The sequence below is a fragment of the Phyllobates terribilis genome, unplaced genomic scaffold (assembly GCF_046119375.1).
Source record: "Phyllobates terribilis strain yellow unplaced genomic scaffold, ASM4611937v1 Scaffold_236__1_contigs__length_3049075, whole genome shotgun sequence".
Lineage (NCBI taxonomy): Eukaryota > Metazoa > Chordata > Amphibia > Anura > Dendrobatidae > Phyllobates > Phyllobates terribilis.
The window spans coordinates 736,493-756,858 of record NW_027362996.1 but is presented as its reverse complement, the minus strand read 5'-3'; the positions used below and the strand labels follow the sequence as shown (position 1 = coordinate 756,858).

Below are 20,366 nucleotides of genomic sequence, written 5' to 3'. Positions count from 1 at the left end.
TCCAGCAGCAGACTGAAGGTGGCTGCTGCTGTGCGCAGGTATATAAAGGCTCAGAGCCTATTATGACACGCGCAGCCAGCGTTCCATTGCCACATTCCGTCTACTGCAGGCGGGATACCTGGATGGCTGAATGTCACTGAGAAGCTCACAGAGACCGCCATAAGCAACAGTTTAAAAGAATGCCACAGGCTAATCAACCAAACTTTTTGGGTTGGTTTCTCTTTTATAGTCTGCAGGCATTAAATGAAAGAAGTCAGAGTTCCAGCAGAGGGAGACAACGTTTCAGAAAAGGCATTGTAGCAAACCAAAAAAGAAATTTTAAGCGCAGCAGAGTAACCAGCTCACATACCTGTTAGCTCAGGTGAGTTTAAAAGGCTGCTGTTGATAACAAGGGCATTTGCTAAATAGATGGTGTGTGTGCAACAATATACTGAAAGGTCAATTATATTGTGCAGCTTATCTCACCACCTGTAGTTATTTAGGTGAAAGCTCCAAAATGCTTGCCTAATATGTCTGTTTATCCAAAAGGAAGTATAGAGGGAGAGCTAGATAGATAGCATTGCATTACATTACATTACATGGCAATGCAATGCACAGTTGCTGAAGTTGAACCAAAATGAGCTTGTCATCTGGCTTCTGCAACTTTTAACATGAAAAATCCAATGAGGAGAAGAAAAGCAAAGCCAAAGAGTCCATCCCAAAATCCGACAAACAAGCAAAATGAACAAAAAGCATTGAATTCAATTCTTTCTGATTTTAGAAACTGCATTAAAGAAGGGGTGCACCGGTCCTGGAGATACTGCAATACCAGGTCAATGCGTGGAGTGGACAGAGCAAGCTCTTTTTCCATCTCCCTGTTCTAAAAATCCATTTAATATATGGTCCCCAGATAGGGGACGTATCAGATATTAAACTGATAAGAACAGATACTACACTTGATCTTAGCCAAAAGGCCGAGAAGCGATGACCAGAATTGGTTTCCGACTACGGTGCCACCCAAGGATTCTGAAAAGTCCATTTGTGGAGATGGCCACCTGGACTCCCGTTAAGAAGACATGCTGTCAACCTCTAGATCCCTCACATGCCTGCACTTTTCGGCTTGCTGCTGCTGCAATCCACGCGTTTTAGATCTGCATAACTCCACCTCTTTTAGCACAGTACCCTCAACCCCCGGCTGTTCCCACCCGCCTCAACACCGTTGGAAGGGAGGAGAACCAATTAAGGCGGGGGGGGGGTGGAACGAGCAGCTGTCTACCCTTAGCAGGAGGGTTGCTGATTAATTACCTCTCCTGCTGCTGCTGCTGCTGGCTGTCCAGCAGCAGACTGAAGGTGGCTGCTGCTGTGCGCAGGTATATAAAGGCTCAGAGCCTATTATGACACGCGCAGCCAGCATTCCATTGCCACATTCCGTCTACTGCAGGCGGGATACCTGGATGGCTGAATGTCACTGAGAAGCTCACAGAGACCGCCATAAGCAACAGTTTAAAAGAATGCCACAGACTAATCAACCAAACTTTTTGGGTTGGTTTCTCTTTTATAGTCTGCAGGCATTAAATGAAAGAAGTCAGTGTTCCAGCAGAGGGAGACAACGTTTCAGAAAAGGCATTGTAGCAAACCAAAAAAGAAATTTTAAGCGCAGCAGAGTAACCAGCTCACATACCTGTTAGCTCAGGTGAGTTTAAAAGGCTGCTGTTGATAACAAGGGCATTTGCTAAATAGATGGTGTGTGTGCAACAATATACTGAAAGGTCAATTATATTGTGCAGCTTATCTCACCACCTGTAGTTATTTAGGTGAAAGCTCCAAAATGCTTGCCTAATATGTCTGTTTATCCAAAAGGAAGTATAGAGGGAGAGCTAGATAGATAGCATTGCATTACATTACATTACATGGCAATGCAATGCACAGTTGCTGAAGTTGAACCAAAATGAGCTTGTCAACTGGCTTCTGCAACTTTTAACATGAAAAATCCAATGAGGAGAAGAAAACCAAAGCCAAAGAGTCCATCCCAAAATCCGACAAACAAGCAAAATGAACAAAAAGCATTGAATTCAATTCTTTCTGATTTTAGAAACTGCATTAAAGAAGGGGTGCACCGGTCCTGGAGATACTGCAATACCAGGTCAATGCGTGGAGTGGACAGAGCAAGCTCTTTTTCCATCTCCCTGTTCTAAAAATCCATTTAATATATGGTCCCCAGATAGGGGACGTATCAGATATTAAACTGATAAGAACAGATTTTTTTTTTATCGAAAGCCCGAATTCGTGTACAAAACCCGAGTGCGCTTAAAAAAGTGACAAGTGCCACAAAAAAAGTGCACTAGGATGCTGGTCTTCTTGAAACCCTCTCCAAAAGGAAAAGGGTCCCCCAAACCATTCCCCGTCCCTCCGAGCCAAAAGGCCACAGCGAGGAACAGGGACAAAAAGCCACCTCCAGCCGAAGCCAGAGGCGACCCAATCTTACCCCCAGCACCTGCCCGAGTTCTCACCCGAGCAAGGCACTGGGAGCCAAAGACTGTGCTCCCCTCCCGGAAGAGGGGAGCCAACAATGCTCTCCTCCCGAAAGAGGAGAGCCAGGGGGGTTCAGGGGGGAGCGGAACCTGATGGCCACACACTCCCCCCCTAGACCTGCCAAGAGAGGAACCCGTAAGGGAACCGCATCCCGACAAAATCCTAGTAGGACGTGACACACGTGAATAAGTGGACACACAGTGACAAAGAAATTAAATAAATAGTGAAGGTTTCACAGTATAATACTGCCCGGACCTTCGACCGGGAATTGAAAAATTCCCCATCCTAAGGCCAGAAGGCCCGGAATAAGGGTGTGTGCGAAGAAAGAAAATTTGAAGTGCTTGTGCAAATGTGCCATAAACTCAAGTGGGGTTCCCAATCCCAGTGAGTTAAGGCACCCCAGGGTCACCACTCCTGGGGCACTTCACACTTCGGGCTTTCGATCTTCCCCGGCCCAATGGCGTCGATCCTGGGGGGCCATGCTTTCCACCAGATGACTATATTAGCCACCTGGCGTACTAACAAGCGCCTAAACCCCAGTGTGCATAATGTATCAATCTACTAGGGCGGCCAACATCCAAAACCGCCTTTTCGAAAGATACTACACTTGATCTTAGCCAAAAGGCCGAGAAGCGATAACCAGAATTGGTTTCCGACTACGGTGCCACCCAAGGATTCTGAAAAGTCCATTTGTGGAGATGGCCACCTGGACTCCCGTTAAGAAGACATGCTGTCAACCTCTAGATCCCTCACATGCCTGCACTTTTCGGCTTGCTGCTGCTGCAATCCACGCGTTTTAGATCTGCATAACTCCACCTCTTTTAGCACAGTACCCTCAACCCCCGGCTGTTCCCACCCGCCTCAACACCGTTGGAAGGGAGGAGAACCAATTAAGGCGGGGGGGGGGGTGGAACGAGCAGCTGTCTACCCTTAGCAGGAGGGTTGCTGATTAATTACCTCTCCTGCTGCTGCTGCTGCTGGCTGTCCAGCAGCAGACTGAAGGTGGCTGCTGCTGTGCGCAGGTATATAAAGGCTCAGAGCCTATTATGACACGCGCAGCCAGCGTTCCATTGCCACATTCCGTCTACTGCAGGCGGGATACCTGGATGGCTGAATGTCACTGAGAAGCTCACAGAGACCGCCATAAGCAACAGTTTAAAAGAATGCCACAGACTAATCAACCAAACTTTTTGGGTTGGTTTCTCTTTTATAGTCTGCAGGCATTAAATGAAAGAAGTCAGTGTTCCAGCAGAGGGAGACAACGTTTCAGAAAAGGCATTGTAGCAAACCAAAAAAGAAATTTTAAGCGCAGCAGAGTAACCAGCTCACATACCTGTTAGCTCAGGTGAGTTTAAAAGGCTGCTGTTGATAACAAGGGCATTTGCTAAATAGATGGTGTGTGTGCAACAATATACTGAAAGGTCAATTATATTGTGCAGCTTATCTCACCACCTGTAGTTATTTAGGTGAAAGCTCCAAAATGCTTGCCTAATATGTCTGTTTATCCAAAAGGAAGTATAGAGGGAGAGCTAGATAGATAGCATTGCATTACATTACATTACATGGCAATGCAATGCACAGTTGCTGAAGTTGAACCAAAATGAGCTTGTCATCTGGCTTCTGCAACTTTTAACATGAAAAATCCAATGAGGAGAAGAAAAGCAAAGCCAAAGAGTCCATCCCAAAATCCGACAAACAAGCAAAATGAACAAAAAGCATTGAATTCAATTCTTTCTGATTTTAGAAACTGCATTAAAGAAGGGGTGCACCGGTCCTGGAGATACTGCAATACCAGGTCAATGCGTGGAGTGGACAGAGCAAGCTCTTTTTCCATCTCCCTGTTCTAAAAATCCATTTAATATATGGTCCCCAGATAGGGGACGTATCAGATATTAAACTGATAAGAACAGATACTACACTTGATCTTAGCCAAAAGGCCGAGAAGCGATAACCAGAATTGGTTTCCGACTATGGTGCCACCCAAGGATTCTGAAAAGTCCATTTGTGGAGATGGCCACCTGGACTCCCGTTAAGAAGACATGCTGTCAACCTCTAGATCCCTCACATGCCTGCACTTTTCGGCTTGCTGCTGCTGCAATCCACGCGTTTTAGATCTGCATAACTCCACCTCTTTTAGCACAGTACCCTCAACCCCCGGCTGTTCCCACCCGCCTCAACACCGTTGGAAGGGAGGAGAACCAATTAAGGCGGGGGGGGGGGGGGTGGAACGAGCAGCTGTCTACCCTTAGCAGGAGGGTTGCTGATTAATTACCTCTCCTGCTGCTGCTGCTGCTGGCTGTCCAGCAGCAGACTGAAGGTGGCTGCTGCTGTGCGCAGGTATATAAAGGCTCAGAGCCTATTATGACACGCGCAGCCAGCGTTCCATTGCCACATTCCGTCTACTGCAGGCGGGGTACCTGGATGGCTGAATGTCACTGACAAGCTCACAGAGACCGCCATAAGCAACAGTTTAAAAGAATGCCACAGACTAATCAACCAAACTATTTGGGTTGGTTTCTCTTTTATAGTCTGCAGGCATTAAATGAAAGAAGTCAGTGTTCCAGCAGAGGGAGACAACGTTTCAGAAAAGGCATTGTAGCAAACCAAAAAAGAAATTTTAAGCGCAGCAGAGTAACCAGCTCACATACCTGTTAGCTCAGGTGAGTTTAAAAGGCTGCTGTTGATAACAAGGGCATTTGCTAAATAGATGGTGTGTGTGCAACAATATACTGAAAGGTCAATTATATTGTGCAGCTTATCTCACCACCTGTAGTTATTTAGGTGAAAGCTCCAAAATGCTTGCCTAATATGTCTGTTTATCCAAAAGGAAGTATAGAGGGAGAGCTAGATAGATAGCATTGCATTACATTACATTACATGGCAATGCAATGCACAGTTGCTGAAGTTGAACCAAAATGAGCTTGTCATCTGGCTTCTGCAACTTTTAACATGAAAAATCCAATGAGGAGAAGAAAAGCAAAGCCAAAGAGTCCATCCCAAAATCCGAAAAACAAGCAAAATGAACAAAAAGCATTGAATTCAATTCTTTCTGATTTTAGAAACTGCATTAAAGAAGGGGTGCACCGGTCCTGGAGATACTGCAATACCAGGTCAATGCGTGGAGTGGACAGAGCAAGCTCTTTTTCCATCTCCCTGTTCTAAAAATCCATTTAATATATGGTCCCCAGATAGGGGACGTATCAGATATTAAACTGATAAGAACAGATACTACACTTGATCTTAGCCAAAAGGCCGAGAAGCGATAACCAGAATTGGTTTCCGACTACGGTGCCACCCAAGGATTCTGAAAAGTCCATTTGTGGAGATGGCCACCTGGACTCCCGTTAAGAAGACATGCTGTCAACCTCTAGATCCCTCACATGCCTGCACTTTTCGGCTTGCTGCTGCTGCAATCCACGCGTTTTAGATCTGCATAACTCCACCTCTTTTAGCACAGTACCCTCAACCCCCGGCTGTTCCCACCCGCCTCAACACCGTTGGAAGGGAGGAGAACCAATTAAGGCGGGGGGGGGGTGGAACGAGCAGCTGTCTACCCTTAGCAGGAGGGTTGCTGATTAATTACCTCTCCTGCTGCTGCTGCTGCTGGCTGTCCAGCAGCAGACTGAAGGTGGCTGCTGCTGTGCGCAGGTATATAAAGGCTCAGAGCCTATTATGACACGCGCAGCCAGTGTTCCATTGCCACATTCCGTCTACTGCAGGCGGGATACCTGGATGGCTGAATGTCACTGAGAAGCTCACAGAGACCGCCATAAGCAACAGTTTAAAAGAATGCCACAGACTAATCAACCAAACTTTTTGGGTTGGTTTCTCTTTTATAGTCTGCAGGCATTAAATGAAAGAAGTCAGTGTTCCAGCAGAGGGAGACAACGTTTCAGAAAAGGCATTGTAGCAAACCAAAAAAGAAATTTTAAGCGCAGCAGAGTAACCAGCTCACATACCTGTTAGCTCAGGTGAGTTTAAAAGGCTGCTGTTGATAACAAGGGCATTTGCTAAATAGATGGTGTGTGTGCAACAATATACTGAAAGGTCAATTATATTGTGCAGCTTATCTCACCACCTGTAGTTATTTAGGTGAAAGCTCCAAAATGCTTGCCTAATATGTCTGTTTATCCAAAAGGAAGTATAGAGGGAGAGCTAGATAGATAGCATTGCATTACATTACATTACATGGCAATGCAATGCACAGTTGCTGAAGTTGAACCAAAATGAGCTTGTCATCTGGCTTCTGCAACTTTTAACATGAAAAATCCAATGAGGAGAAGAAAAGCAAAGCCAAAGAGTCCATCCCAAAATCCGACAAACAAGCAAAATGAACAAAAAGCATTGAATTCAATTCTTTCTGATTTTAGAAACTGCATTAAAGAAGGGGTGCACCGGTCCTGGAGATACTGCAATACCAGGTCAATGCGTGGAGTGGACAGAGCAAGCTCTTTTTCCATCTCCCTGTTCTAAAAATCCATTTAATATATGGTCCCCAGATAGGGGACGTATCAGATATTAAACTGATAAGAACAGATACTACACTTGATCTTAGCCAAAAGGCCGAGAAGCGATAACCAGAATTGGTTTCCGACTACGGTGCCACCCAAGGATTCTGAAAAGTCCATTTGTGGAGATGGCCACCTGGACTCCCGTTAAGAAGACATGCTGTCAACCTCTAGATCCCTCACATGCCTGCACTTTTCGGCTTGCTGCTGCTGCAATCCACGCGTTTTAGATCTGCATAACTCCACCTCTTTTAGCACAGTACCCTCAACCCCCGGCTGTTCCCACCCGCCTCAACACCGTTGGAAGGGAGGAGAACCAATTAAGGCGGGGGGGGGGGTGGAACGAGCAGCTGTCTACCCTTAGCAGGAGGGTTGCTGATTAATTACCTCTCCTGCTGCTGCTGCTGCTGGCTGTCCAGCAGCAGACTGAAGGTGGCTGCTGCTGTGCGCAGGTATATAAAGGCTCAGAGCCTATTATGACACGCGCAGCCAGCGTTCCATTGCCACATTCCGTCTACTGCAGGCGGGATACCTGGATGGCTGAATGTCACTGAGAAGCTCACAGAGACCGCCATAAGCAACAGTTTAAAAGAATGCCACAGGCTAATCAACCAAACTTTTTGGGTTGGTTTCTCTTTTATAGTCTGCAGGCATTAAATGAAAGAAGTCAGAGTTCCAGCAGAGGGAGACAACGTTTCAGAAAAGGCATTGTAGCAAACCAAAAAAGAAATTTTAAGCGCAGCAGAGTAACCAGCTCACATACCTGTTAGCTCAGGTGAGTTTAAAAGGCTGCTGTTGATAACAAGGGCATTTGCTAAATAGATGGTGTGTGTGCAACAATATACTGAAAGGTCAATTATATTGTGCAGCTTATCTCACCACCTGTAGTTATTTAGGTGAAAGCTCCAAAATGCTTGCCTAATATGTCTGTTTATCCAAAAGGAAGTATAGAGGGAGAGCTAGATAGATAGCATTGCATTACATTACATTACATGGCAATGCAATGCACAGTTGCTGAAGTTGAACCAAAATGAGCTTGTCATCTGGCTTCTGCAACTTTTAACATGAAAAATCCAATGAGGAGAAGAAAAGCAAAGCCAAAGAGTCCATCCCAAAATCCGACAAACAAGCAAAATGAACAAAAAGCATTGAATTCAATTCTTTCTGATTTTAGAAACTGCATTAAAGAAGGGGTGCACCGGTCCTGGAGATACTGCAATACCAGGTCAATGCGTGGAGTGGACAGAGCAAGCTCTTTTTCCATCTCCCTGTTCTAAAAATCCATTTAATATATGGTCCCCAGATAGGGGACGTATCAGATATTAAACTGATAAGAACAGATACTACACTTGATCTTAGCCAAAAGGCCGAGAAGCGATGACCAGAATTGGTTTCCGACTACGGTGCCACCCAAGGATTCTGAAAAGTCCATTTGTGGAGATGGCCACCTGGACTCCCGTTAAGAAGACATGCTGTCAACCTCTAGATCCCTCACATGCCTGCACTTTTCGGCTTGCTGCTTCTGCAATCCACGCGTTTTAGATCTGCATAACTCCACCTCTTTTAGCACAGTACCCTCAACCCCCGGCTGTTCCCACCCGCCTCAACACCGTTGGAAGGGAGGAGAACCAATTAAGGCGGGGGGGGGGGTGGAACGAGCAGCTGTCTACCCTTAGCAGGAGGGTTGCTGATTAATTACCTCTCCTGCTGCTGCTGCTGCTGGCTGTCCAGCAGCAGACTGAAGGTGGCTGCTGCTGTGCGCAGGTATATAAAGGCTCAGAGCCTATTATGACACGCGCAGCCAGCATTCCATTGCCACATTCCGTCTACTGCAGGCGGGATACCTGGATGGCTGAATGTCACTGAGAAGCTCACAGAGACCGCCATAAGCAACAGTTTAAAAGAATGCCACAGACTAATCAACCAAACTTTTTGGGTTGGTTTCTCTTTTATAGTCTGCAGGCATTAAATGAAAGAAGTCAGTGTTCCAGCAGAGGGAGACAACGTTTCAGAAAAGGCATTGTAGCAAACCAAAAAAGAAATTTTAAGCGCAGCAGAGTAACCAGCTCACATACCTGTTAGCTCAGGTGAGTTTAAAAGGCTGCTGTTGATAACAAGGGCATTTGCTAAATAGATGGTGTGTGTGCAACAATATACTGAAAGGTCAATTATATTGTGCAGCTTATCTCACCACCTGTAGTTATTTAGGTGAAAGCTCCAAAATGCTTGCCTAATATGTCTGTTTATCCAAAAGGAAGTATAGAGGGAGAGCTAGATAGATAGCATTGCATTACATTACATTACATGGCAATGCAATGCACAGTTGCTGAAGTTGAACCAAAATGAGCTTGTCAACTGGCTTCTGCAACTTTTAACATGAAAAATCCAATGAGGAGAAGAAAACCAAAGCCAAAGAGTCCATCCCAAAATCCGACAAACAAGCAAAATGAACAAAAAGCATTGAATTCAATTCTTTCTGATTTTAGAAACTGCATTAAAGAAGGGGTGCACCGGTCCTGGAGATACTGCAATACCAGGTCAATGCGTGGAGTGGACAGAGCAAGCTCTTTTTCCATCTCCCTGTTCTAAAAATCCATTTAATATATGGTCCCCAGATAGGGGACGTATCAGATATTAAACTGATAAGAACAGATTTTTTTTTTATCGAAAGCCCGAATTCGTGTACAAAACCCGAGTGCGCTTAAAAAAGTGACAAGTGCCACAAAAAAAGTGCACTAGGATGCTGGTCTTCTTGAAACCCTCTCCAAAAGGAAAAGGGTCCCCCAAACCATTCCCCGTCCCTCCGAGCCAAAAGGCCACAGCGAGGAACAGGGACAAAAAGCCACCTCCAGCCGAAGCCAGAGGCGACCCAATCTTACCCCCAGCACCTGCCCGAGTTCTCACCCGAGCAAGGCACTGGGAGCCAAAGACTGTGCTCCCCTCCCGGAAGAGGGGAGCCAACAATGCTCTCCTCCCGAAAGAGGAGAGCCAGGGGGGTTCAGGGGGGAGCGGAACCTGATGGCCACACACTCCCCCCCTAGACCTGCCAAGAGAGGAACCCGTAAGGGAACCGCATCCCGACAAAATCCTAGTAGGACGTGACACACGTGAATAAGTGGACACACAGTGACAAAGAAATTAAATAAATAGTGAAGGTTTCACAGTATAATACTGCCCGGACCTTCGACCGGGAATTGAAAAATTCCCCATCCTAAGGCCAGAAGGCCCGGAATAAGGGTGTGTGCGAAGAAAGAAAATTTGAAGTGCTTGTGCAAATGTGCCATAAACTCAAGTGGGGTTCCCAATCCCAGTGAGTTAAGGCACCCCAGGGTCACCACTCCTGGGGCACTTCACACTTCGGGCTTTCGATCTTCCCCGGCCCAATGGCGTCGATCCTGGGGGGCCATGCTTTCCACCAGATGACTATATTAGCCACCTGGCGTACTAACAAGCGCCTAAACCCCAGTGTGCATAATGTATCAATCTACTAGGGCGGCCAACATCCAAAACCGCCTTTTCGAAAGATACTACACTTGATCTTAGCCAAAAGGCCGAGAAGCGATAACCAGAATTGGTTTCCGACTACGGTGCCACCCAAGGATTCTGAAAAGTCCATTTGTGGAGATGGCCACCTGGACTCCCGTTAAGAAGACATGCTGTCAACCTCTAGATCCCTCACATGCCTGCACTTTTCGGCTTGCTGCTGCTGCAATCCACGCGTTTTAGATCTGCATAACTCCACCTCTTTTAGCACAGTACCCTCAACCCCCGGCTGTTCCCACCCGCCTCAACACCGTTGGAAGGGAGGAGAACCAATTAAGGCGGGGGGGGGGGTGGAACGAGCAGCTGTCTACCCTTAGCAGGAGGGTTGCTGATTAATTACCTCTCCTGCTGCTGCTGCTGCTGGCTGTCCAGCAGCAGACTGAAGGTGGCTGCTGCTGTGCGCAGGTATATAAAGGCTCAGAGCCTATTATGACACGCGCAGCCAGCGTTCCATTGCCACATTCCGTCTACTGCAGGCGGGATACCTGGATGGCTGAATGTCACTGAGAAGCTCACAGAGACCGCCATAAGCAACAGTTTAAAAGAATGCCACAGACTAATCAACCAAACTTTTTGGGTTGGTTTCTCTTTTATAGTCTGCAGGCATTAAATGAAAGAAGTCAGTGTTCCAGCAGAGGGAGACAACGTTTCAGAAAAGGCATTGTAGCAAACCAAAAAAGAAATTTTAAGCGCAGCAGAGTAACCAGCTCACATACCTGTTAGCTCAGGTGAGTTTAAAAGGCTGCTGTTGATAACAAGGGCATTTGCTAAATAGATGGTGTGTGTGCAACAATATACTGAAAGGTCAATTATATTGTGCAGCTTATCTCACCACCTGTAGTTATTTAGGTGAAAGCTCCAAAATGCTTGCCTAATATGTCTGTTTATCCAAAAGGAAGTATAGAGGGAGAGCTAGATAGATAGCATTGCATTACATTACATTACATGGCAATGCAATGCACAGTTGCTGAAGTTGAACCAAAATGAGCTTGTCATCTGGCTTCTGCAACTTTTAACATGAAAAATCCAATGAGGAGAAGAAAAGCAAAGCCAAAGAGTCCATCCCAAAATCCGACAAACAAGCAAAATGAACAAAAAGCATTGAATTCAATTCTTTCTGATTTTAGAAACTGCATTAAAGAAGGGGTGCACCGGTCCTGGAGATACTGCAATACCAGGTCAATGCGTGGAGTGGACAGAGCAAGCTCTTTTTCCATCTCCCTGTTCTAAAAATCCATTTAATATATGGTCCCCAGATAGGGGACGTATCAGATATTAAACTGATAAGAACAGATACTACACTTGATCTTAGCCAAAAGGCCGAGAAGCGATAACCAGAATTGGTTTCCGACTATGGTGCCACCCAAGGATTCTGAAAAGTCCATTTGTGGAGATGGCCACCTGGACTCCCGTTAAGAAGACATGCTGTCAACCTCTAGATCCCTCACATGCCTGCACTTTTCGGCTTGCTGCTGCTGCAATCCACGCGTTTTAGATCTGCATAACTCCACCTCTTTTAGCACAGTACCCTCAACCCCCGGCTGTTCCCACCCGCCTCAACACCGTTGGAAGGGAGGAGAACCAATTAAGGCGGGGGGGGGGGGGGGTGGAACGAGCAGCTGTCTACCCTTAGCAGGAGGGTTGCTGATTAATTACCTCTCCTGCTGCTGCTGCTGCTGGCTGTCCAGCAGCAGACTGAAGGTGGCTGCTGCTGTGCGCAGGTATATAAAGGCTCAGAGCCTATTATGACACGCGCAGCCAGCGTTCCATTGCCACATTCCGTCTACTGCAGGCGGGGTACCTGGATGGCTGAATGTCACTGACAAGCTCACAGAGACCGCCATAAGCAACAGTTTAAAAGAATGCCACAGACTAATCAACCAAACTATTTGGGTTGGTTTCTCTTTTATAGTCTGCAGGCATTAAATGAAAGAAGTCAGTGTTCCAGCAGAGGGAGACAACGTTTCAGAAAAGGCATTGTAGCAAACCAAAAAAGAAATTTTAAGCGCAGCAGAGTAACCAGCTCACATACCTGTTAGCTCAGGTGAGTTTAAAAGGCTGCTGTTGATAACAAGGGCATTTGCTAAATAGATGGTGTGTGTGCAACAATATACTGAAAGGTCAATTATATTGTGCAGCTTATCTCACCACCTGTAGTTATTTAGGTGAAAGCTCCAAAATGCTTGCCTAATATGTCTGTTTATCCAAAAGGAAGTATAGAGGGAGAGCTAGATAGATAGCATTGCATTACATTACATTACATGGCAATGCAATGCACAGTTGCTGAAGTTGAACCAAAATGAGCTTGTCATCTGGCTTCTGCAACTTTTAACATGAAAAATCCAATGAGGAGAAGAAAAGCAAAGCCAAAGAGTCCATCCCAAAATCCGACAAACAAGCAAAATGAACAAAAAGCATTGAATTCAATTCTTTCTGATTTTAGAAACTGCATTAAAGAAGGGGTGCACCGGTCCTGGAGATACTGCAATACCAGGTCAATGCGTGGAGTGGACAGAGCAAGCTCTTTTTCCATCTCCCTGTTCTAAAAATCCATTTAATATATGGTCCCCAGATAGGGGACGTATCAGATATTAAACTGATAAGAACAGATACTACACTTGATCTTAGCCAAAAGGCCGAGAAGCGATAACCAGAATTGGTTTCCGACTACGGTGCCACCCAAGGATTCTGAAAAGTCCATTTGTGGAGATGGCCACCTGGACTCCCGTTAAGAAGACATGCTGTCAACCTCTAGATCCCTCACATGCCTGCACTTTTCGGCTTGCTGCTGCTGCAATCCACGCGTTTTAGATCTGCATAACTCCACCTCTTTTAGCACAGTACCCTCAACCCCCGGCTGTTCCCACCCGCCTCAACACCGTTGGAAGGGAGGAGAACCAATTAAGGCGGGGGGGGGGTGGAACGAGCAGCTGTCTACCCTTAGCAGGAGGGTTGCTGATTAATTACCTCTCCTGCTGCTGCTGCTGCTGGCTGTCCAGCAGCAGACTGAAGGTGGCTGCTGCTGTGCGCAGGTATATAAAGGCTCAGAGCCTATTATGACACGGGCAGCCAGCGTTCCATTGCCACATTCCGTCTACTGCAGGCGGGATACCTGGATGGCTGAATGTCACTGAGAAGCTCACAGAGACCGCCATAAGCAACAGTTTAAAAGAATGCCACAGACTAATCAACCAAACTTTTTGGGTTGGTTTCTCTTTTATAGTCTGCAGGCATTAAATGAAAGAAGTCAGTGTTCCAGCAGAGGGAGACAACGTTTCAGAAAAGGCATTGTAGCAAACCAAAAAAGAAATTTTAAGCGCAGCAGAGTAACCAGCTCACATACCTGTTAGCTCAGGTGAGTTTAAAAGGCTGCTGTTGATAACAAGGGCATTTGCTAAATAGATGGTGTGTGTGCAACAATATACTGAAAGGTCAATTATATTGTGCAGCTTATCTCACCACCTGTAGTTATTTAGGTGAAAGCTCCAAAATGCTTGCCTAATATGTCTGTTTATCCAAAAGGAAGTATAGAGGGAGAGCTAGATAGATAGCATTGCATTACATTACATTACATGGCAATGCAATGCACAGTTGCTGAAGTTGAACCAAAATGAGCTTGTCATCTGGCTTCTGCAACTTTAACATGAAAAATCCAACGAGGAGAAGAAAAGCAAAGCCAAAGAGTCCATCCCAAAATCCGACAAACAAGCAAAATGAACAAAAAGCATTGAATTCAATTCTTTCTGATTTTAGAAACTGCATTAAAGAAGGGGTGCACCGGTCCTGGAGATACTGCAATACCAGGTCAATGCGTGGAGTGGACAGAGCAAGCTCTTTTTCCATCTCCCTGTTCTAAAAATCCATTTAATATATGGTCCTCAGATAGGGGACGTATCAGATATTAAACTGATAAGAACAGATACTACACTTGATCTTAGCCAAAAGGCCGAGAAGCGATAACCAGAATTGGTTTCCGACTACGGTGCCACCCAAGGATTCTGAAAAGTCCATTTGTGGAGATGGCCACCTGGACTCCCGTTAAGAAGACATGCTGTCAACCTCTAGATCCCTCACATGCCTGCACTTTTCGGCTTGCTGCTGCTGCAATCCACGCGTTTTAGATCTGCATAACTCCACCTCTTTTAGCACAGTACCCTCAACCCCCGGCTGTTCCCACCCGCCTCAACACCGTTGGAAGGGAGGAGAACCAATTAAGGCGGGGGGGGGGGGGTGGAACGAGCAGCTGTCTACCCTTAGCAGGAGGGTTGCTGATTAATTACCTCTCCTGCTGCTGCTGCTGCTGGCTGTCCAGCAGCAGACTGAAGGTGGCTGCTGCTGTGCGCAGGTATATAAAGGCTCAGAGCCTATTATGACACGCGCAGCCAGCGTTCCATTGCCACATTCCGTCTACTGCAGGCGGGATACCTGGATGGCTGAATGTCACTGAGAAGCTCACAGAGACCGCCATAAGCAACAGTTTAAAAGAATGCCACAGACTAATCAACCAAACTATTTGGGTTGGTTTCTCTTTTATAGTCTGCAGGCATTAAATGAAAGAAGTCAGTGTTCCAGCAGAGGGAGACAACGTTTCAGAAAAGGCATTGTAGCAAACCAAAAAAGAAATTTTAAGCGCAGCAGAGTAACCAGCTCACATACCTGTTAGCTCAGGTGAGTTTAAAAGGCTGCTGTTGATAACAAGGGCATTTGCTAAATAGATGGTGTGTGTGCAACAATATACTGAAAGGTCAATTATATTGTGCAGCTTATCTCACCACCTGTAGTTATTTAGGTGAAAGCTCCAAAATGCTTGCCTAATATGTCTGTTTATCCAAAAGGAAGTATAGAGGGAGAGCTAGATAGATAGCATTGCATTACATTACATTACATGGCAATGCAATGCACAGTTGCTGAAGTTGAACCAAAATGAGCTTGTCATCTGGCTTCTGCAACTTTTAACATGAAAAATCCAATGAGGAGAAGAAAAGCAAAGCCAAAGAGTCCATCCCAAAATCCGACAAACAAGCAAAATTAACAAAAAGCATTGAATTCAATTCTTTCTGATTTTAGAAACTGCATTAAAGAAGGGGTGCACCGGTCCTGGAGATACTGCAATACCAGGTCAATGCGTGGAGTGGACAGAGCAAGCTCTTTTTCCATCTCCCTGTTCTAAAAATCCATTTAATATATGGTCCCCAGATAGGGGACGTATCAGATATTAAACTGATAAAACAGATACTACACTTGATCTTAGCCAAAAGGCCGAGAAGCGATAACCAGAATTGGTTTCCGACTACGGTGCCACCCAAGGATTCTGAAAAGTCCATTTTTGGAGATGGCCACCTGGACTCCCGTTAAGAAGACATGCTGTCAACCTCTAGATCCCTCACATGCCTGCACTTTTCGGCTTGCTGCTGCTGCAATCCACGCGTTTTAGATCTGCATAACTCCACCTCTTTTAGCACAGTACCCTCAACCCCCGGCTGTTCCCACCCGCCTCAACACCGTTGGAAGGGAGGAGAACCAATTAAGGCGGGGGGGGGGTGGAACGAGCAGCTGTCTACCCTTAGCAGGAGGGTTGCTGATTAATTATGACGCGCCCCTGGGCCTGTGTCGCGCTGCGTTGCGCACGCGGGAGCTTACCCGGAGCCGGATCTGTTTAGGGTTGTAGTCTCGTGGCGGTGACCCGGTCCGTGCCCAGGGAGTCAAACTGGACGGCAGTCTGTTAGCGGTAGAAAATGGTTGATGACTACGCCACCCGTTGAATGCAGCCAGGGGGCTGCTGCTGCAGGGCAGACCGCTGAGGCCGGTGGAAGGATGGTGCAGCGTGATAGTATAACCCCCAACGGGAGGGGTATGGCCTCAGGGCAGCCGACGTGGATGATGGGGGTAGCAGGAACCACTCAGAGACGGTATGGTAGCGTTCAGGGTCTTTACTGGTAACAACGATAGACCCTCCCGGAGTACTTGCTAGCGAACGGGGCCTGGTCAGTCCTTGAGCAGATGGGATCTCCCCTGGCCAGGCGTAGTTGTAGGCCTCCCAAGCTGACTGTACTCTTCTGGCTACCTTGCTAGAAGCTGATGTAAGTAGCCCACGTCCCTGAGTGTACCGTGTGGTGCTCACCCGTATGGCCGGTGACTCGGGGCCTTCTAATGGCTTCCGCTCCACGATGGCGGTGCTGGTCCCACGCGTGTGACCGGGCCTTCGGGCTTCTGGGCCAGGGGACCTGAAATCCCCTGCCTGACGGATTCTGCTGCTGGGTAGAAGTTAGTCCCCACAGCCTCGGACTCCGGGTCCGGTAAAGAATCTTCTTAGTCAGGGCGAGCTCTTTAGCTGCCAGCCCCTGACTCCTTGTGACTCTGCTGCTTCCTATGCTGCTCTTGTCTCTACTCTTCCTGGACTCACTAACTCTGCCTCAGCCCCGGGTTTATACAGGGGAAGTTCTTCCCCTCCCAAGGCTGGGCAGGAGGTGTGGCATGCACAGGATCCCTGACCAAAGGACCTCCCACCTGCTCTCAGACGTAATATCTCTATCACTGTGACAACCAGACCCCTGGGGTGTCACACTCCCCCCTAGTGAAATTTAGTACTCCGGGACTAAACACTTTTAGAAAAATATAACAAGGTATATCAAAGAACAATAACATACAATAAGGAAACACAATAAGATGGTCACGGATGTCCGCAACCGGGTGCAGTCTTTGAAGAAAAGCAAAGGTGTCCATTTCACCAACACAGGGAGACGTAACCAGGTAGGGGTCTGTCCTACCCCAAGTCCTTAACAGTCTCTAGTCCATCCTGGGTTACGCTCCAACTATATACAAAGGATTCCCGGTAAATCCACCGAAGACTCCTAAAAACAACTAGAAACACAAAATTACACACAAGCAACAATAAACAGGTAAACATTGTAAAACAACTTAAACATTTAGATCCTCCAACGTGCGGGTAACTGGCCTCTAGTGGCCCTAGTGGACCTACGGAGCTGACTGTCTGGCCCTGAACTACAGGGTGTAGGAGCTGTCAAGGGTAAACTGGGCAGCTGTCTACCGGCTCTTTGTCTCACTAGGGGTACGGCAGGCTCACTATAAGCAGAGGGTGGATTCTCCTGTTCCGCTTGGGTGGAGTCTTCTGCCTCCTGGACCGGCTGCTCTTCCAGCTCTACCCGTTGCTCCGTAGGTTCTTGGGATGATGGTTGGAGGAAGGTGAGTACGGGTACCACAACTGCACCATTGACTTGAGTCCAAGACCGAGGGAAGTCCCCGAGCACGGTACTAACCATATCTTCCCTTTCTTCCACGGGTCGATGGTCTTCCTGTTCCTCCTCAGGGTTCCTCAGTTGTTCGGGGCACTTCTTCAGGTGGTCCCGGGATACAATGGCTGTGGTTTCCCCTCCGTCTTTACTGATGGTACAGACCTTCGGGTTCTCGTGGCTTGAGGGCAGTACGGTGTAGAGGATGAAGGGCTGGCTATAGTCCGGGTACGCCAAGATTTCATCCCCCGTGAGGGCCATCTTCAGCTGGCGGAAGGACTCTTCTTCTAGCTTTTCCCATTTGAAGGGCGGCTTCTGGTTCTTGGCCTTCCGGGACTGGCCTATCAGGAGGTCCTGCATAGGTGCTGCCTTTTTGGTGAAACCGGGAATAAACCTTCGGTAGTAGCCTACCAACCCTAGGAACTGCCGCACTTCTTTTACGCTGGAGGGGCTTGGCCATCCCTTAATTGCGGTGATCTTATCGGGGTCGGGAGCCACTCCGTCAGCGCTCACCACGTGTCCCAGGTATTGCACCTTTGGTTTCAGGAGGTGACACTTGGAGGGTTTCACCTTTAGGCCGTAACTCGCCAGAGCTTCGAACACCTCCGCCAGGTGTTTCAGGTGGTCCTCATAAGTTTTGGAGTATACGATGACATCGTCCAGGTACAACAGGACCGTCTCGAAGTTTCTGTGGCCCAGACAGCACTCCATTAATCGTTGGAAGGTTCCTGGGGCGTTGCAGAGTCCGAACGGCATGCAGGTGAACTCGCTAAGTCCCATCGGGGTGGTGAATGCGGTCTTCTCCCGGTCCGCCTCTGCTACAGGAACCTGCCAGTACCCGCTAGTGAGATCCAAGGTAGAGAAGAAGTTAGCAGATCTTAAAGCAGCCAATGACTCCTCTATCCTTGGTAAGGGGTACGCATCCTTGTGTGTGATACGGTTGATTTTCCGGTAATCTACACACATCCTCATGGTGTTGTCTTTCTTTTTGACTAAAACTAGTGGGGCTGCCCAGGGGCTACAGCTATCCCGGATTACCCCAGCCTCCTTCATGTCTCTAAGCATCCCCTTGGCGTGTTGGTAATGTGCAGGGGGTACGGGTCGATACCTCTCTTTTATGGGAGGATGATCTCCCGTGGGGATGCGGTGTTCTACCCCCTTGACTCGCCCGAAGTCTAACGGGTGTTTACTAAACACTCTCTCATACTCTTGAACCACCCGATAGACTCCTTGTTTCTGGTGTGAGGGAGTGGAGTCAGTACCCAGATGTAGTTGCTGACACCAGTCCTCCATGTCTTTCTTAGAGCCGTTACCTTCCTCCGGGTGAGATGGAGGCAAGGGTTCCACAGATTGTATAGAATTTTGATTAGTGGTATATAATTTGGCTAGCGTGGCATACCGGGGCAGGTACACTTCCCTCTCCCCGATATTTATTATGCGAACGGGCACCCTCCCATGGCGTACATTGACCACCCCCCGTGCTGTCAAAATGGTGGGCCTACTGTCTGAGTAAACTGGTTCTACCATTGCCTGGTAATCTCTACCTCTCAGACCAATAGCTGCCCGGCACCAAATCATCATTTCACTTTTTGGGGGCATGGCAATAGGAAAAGGGTCACACATTCTTACGCTACCAATCTCACCGCCGGAGAGTTCCACTTGTTGCCGTTGCATCAGTGCCCGGATCTCTTTCTGGAGCACCCGCTGCTCGCCGGAGCTGGCATTCTTGGCAACCTGCTGTAAAAGGAAAATCACCTCTGCAAGACAATTTTCAATTACATTAGTTCCTAGAGTTATTTTTGGGTGACTCTCATGTTTGTCAATATCTACAATGATCAGTCCCTGTGCGGCCAGTTCGACTCTACCAATTTTGATGGTCACCTCTTTAAATCCGATCTGTGGCACGGGCTGACCATTGCTGGCGATGATACTCAAGTCGTCGTCAGGGTAGCGGGTAATATCCGAGTCATTCCAGTACTGCTTGAAGAGCACGTACGGGATGGTGGTAACCTGTGACCCGGTGTCCAGTAGGGCACTCATGGGAATGCCATCCAGTACCACAGGCAAGACTGGACGTCCTCCCACATATCTGTCGCGCCAGTTCGATGGGCCTGGTGATCTTTTTCCTGGGGGTTGGCCCTCTACCCCAGGTTGTGCCCGTTTAAAGAACAGTACCTTTCCATATGTCCGGGTTGATTGCAGCGGCGGCAGATGGGTCGTCCGTCCTCGCTGTATCGGTCACTGGGTCTTCCTCTGGCCGGTGGGGTCCTCCTTGGTCGACGCCACGGGATGTCCTCCGGTCCGGATGCCAGCTGGATCTTCCCTGGAGTGGAAACCTGTAAAGACTGCACAGTTCGGGTTAGCGCAGCAACGCTTTTAGCTAGCTCTTGGACCTGATGGTGCAGGTCTGGAGCCGGGTCATTGTCCAAAGCCTGCGCATCAGCTCCCACAGGCCCTGCTGACAAGGGCGCCGCCTCCTGGTAGTAAGCGGTAGTGGGGCGTCTGTGGGTCACAACGCCACCTGGTGCCGGTTCTCGGAGCACCCGGATGGCTC

The 20,366-nt window shown here is 47.7% G+C and overlaps 11 non-coding genes and 2 pseudogenes across 11 annotated transcripts; all 13 read right to left on the bottom strand.

The window, feature by feature from the left end:
* Positions 1 to 774: 774 nt before the first annotated feature.
* LOC141217166 (U2 spliceosomal RNA) lies at positions 775 to 965 on the bottom strand. The gene has a single exon (XR_012286036.1). It is a non-coding gene; the product is annotated as a U2 spliceosomal RNA (small nuclear RNA).
* Positions 966 to 2,085: 1,120 nt separating this feature from the next.
* On the bottom strand, positions 2,086 to 2,267 carry LOC141216762 (U2 spliceosomal RNA). The gene has a single exon (XR_012285776.1). It is a non-coding gene; the product is annotated as a U2 spliceosomal RNA (small nuclear RNA).
* A 789-nt stretch (positions 2,268 to 3,056) lies between these two features.
* LOC141216951 (U2 spliceosomal RNA) lies at positions 3,057 to 3,148 on the bottom strand (annotated as a pseudogene).
* A 1,121-nt stretch (positions 3,149 to 4,269) lies between these two features.
* Positions 4,270 to 4,460, bottom strand: LOC141217164 (U2 spliceosomal RNA). Its single transcript, XR_012286034.1, has one exon. It is a non-coding gene; the product is annotated as a U2 spliceosomal RNA (small nuclear RNA).
* A 1,124-nt stretch (positions 4,461 to 5,584) lies between these two features.
* Positions 5,585 to 5,775, bottom strand: LOC141217163 (U2 spliceosomal RNA). Its single transcript, XR_012286033.1, has one exon. It is a non-coding gene; the product is annotated as a U2 spliceosomal RNA (small nuclear RNA).
* Positions 5,776 to 6,895: 1,120 nt separating this feature from the next.
* On the bottom strand, positions 6,896 to 7,086 carry LOC141217162 (U2 spliceosomal RNA). Its single transcript, XR_012286032.1, has one exon. It is a non-coding gene; the product is annotated as a U2 spliceosomal RNA (small nuclear RNA).
* A 1,121-nt stretch (positions 7,087 to 8,207) lies between these two features.
* Positions 8,208 to 8,398, bottom strand: LOC141217161 (U2 spliceosomal RNA). The gene has a single exon (XR_012286031.1). It is a non-coding gene; the product is annotated as a U2 spliceosomal RNA (small nuclear RNA).
* A 1,121-nt stretch (positions 8,399 to 9,519) lies between these two features.
* On the bottom strand, positions 9,520 to 9,701 carry LOC141216761 (U2 spliceosomal RNA). Its single transcript, XR_012285775.1, has one exon. It is a non-coding gene; the product is annotated as a U2 spliceosomal RNA (small nuclear RNA).
* A 789-nt stretch (positions 9,702 to 10,490) lies between these two features.
* On the bottom strand, positions 10,491 to 10,582 carry LOC141216950 (U2 spliceosomal RNA; annotated as a pseudogene).
* Positions 10,583 to 11,703: 1,121 nt separating this feature from the next.
* LOC141217160 (U2 spliceosomal RNA) lies at positions 11,704 to 11,894 on the bottom strand. The gene has a single exon (XR_012286030.1). It is a non-coding gene; the product is annotated as a U2 spliceosomal RNA (small nuclear RNA).
* Positions 11,895 to 13,019: 1,125 nt separating this feature from the next.
* LOC141217158 (U2 spliceosomal RNA) lies at positions 13,020 to 13,210 on the bottom strand. Its single transcript, XR_012286028.1, has one exon. It is a non-coding gene; the product is annotated as a U2 spliceosomal RNA (small nuclear RNA).
* Positions 13,211 to 14,329: 1,119 nt separating this feature from the next.
* Positions 14,330 to 14,520, bottom strand: LOC141216559 (U2 spliceosomal RNA). The gene has a single exon (XR_012285587.1). It is a non-coding gene; the product is annotated as a U2 spliceosomal RNA (small nuclear RNA).
* Positions 14,521 to 15,643: 1,123 nt separating this feature from the next.
* Positions 15,644 to 15,833, bottom strand: LOC141216687 (U2 spliceosomal RNA). Its single transcript, XR_012285711.1, has one exon. It is a non-coding gene; the product is annotated as a U2 spliceosomal RNA (small nuclear RNA).
* Between the last annotated feature and the right edge of the window lie 4,533 nt (positions 15,834 to 20,366).